Source organism: Plasmopara halstedii (genome assembly GCF_900000015.1).
Source record: "Plasmopara halstedii genome assembly, contig: Scaffold_1211, whole genome shotgun sequence".
NCBI lineage: Eukaryota > Oomycota > Peronosporomycetes > Peronosporales > Peronosporaceae > Plasmopara > Plasmopara halstedii.
The window spans coordinates 1,373,304-1,374,175 of record NW_020188126.1 but is presented as its reverse complement, the minus strand read 5'-3'; positions in this window follow the sequence as shown (position 1 = coordinate 1,374,175).

The following is an 872-nucleotide window of genomic DNA, read 5'->3' as shown; positions in this document are numbered from 1 at the left end:
TGCATAACTACTGGCTACCTAGCCACATACCGTAGTCTTGTTTGGGTGCAGTCACACCATGCCTATCTCGTGTGACACACACCCCTTTTACCAGGGTACATGTAACCCCGTTACACTTCCCCCATTAAGATTGAAAACATTTACAGTTTCGATCAATTATTGCCTCAACGAGGCTTGCGTGTCCGTTAGATACTGCGTTGACACGAAACGACTTCCGTGCTCAATGAGCCCTGTGTCAATGACACCGGAGTCTCCAAGTTTTGCTGTTCCGACAGCGCTCATGGGCAGAGCCCAGCTTCATCTTCCGCACACGGTGCCATGTCGGACCATGTCTCCGCGGCATCGAGGGATGTAAATTCTAGGCTTGATGAGCCCGAGCGTCGCGCTCCGCGCACGCTATCAATGACAAGTGACCTCGTTGAGGATGTGGAGGTGGTCGACTAAGAGTCTGACACTCCTTTTCCCGGATGGATTGACGAGAAAGGCGAGCAGCACCAGCGGCGTGAGATTAGCCCTGTCGCGTCTTGCGGACCTCATGTCCGTTTCCTGATTTTTCGTCACCTGGGGAACAAGGTGTTATCACGAATGACCTGAATGAGGCACAAAGGCGGCAGCTGGAAAACGCCCGTAAGGCGGCTCTGATGCGCGCCCATCCACGATCGGTCGTTGACCCTCGTGTTGATATGGCTTCCGCCCGGAGGATCCCGCTGTGGAAGTGAAGGACGTAGTAACTCGATCGTTACGCCTCCACATCATCGGGCCTCCGGCCATTACGGAAGATGAGCTTGCCGAACAGAAAGCTCTTCGAGCTCGTTTGTTAATTCCACAAAAATTTCCGTTGGAACCTTATCACACTCGTCTGTGCGCTTAAT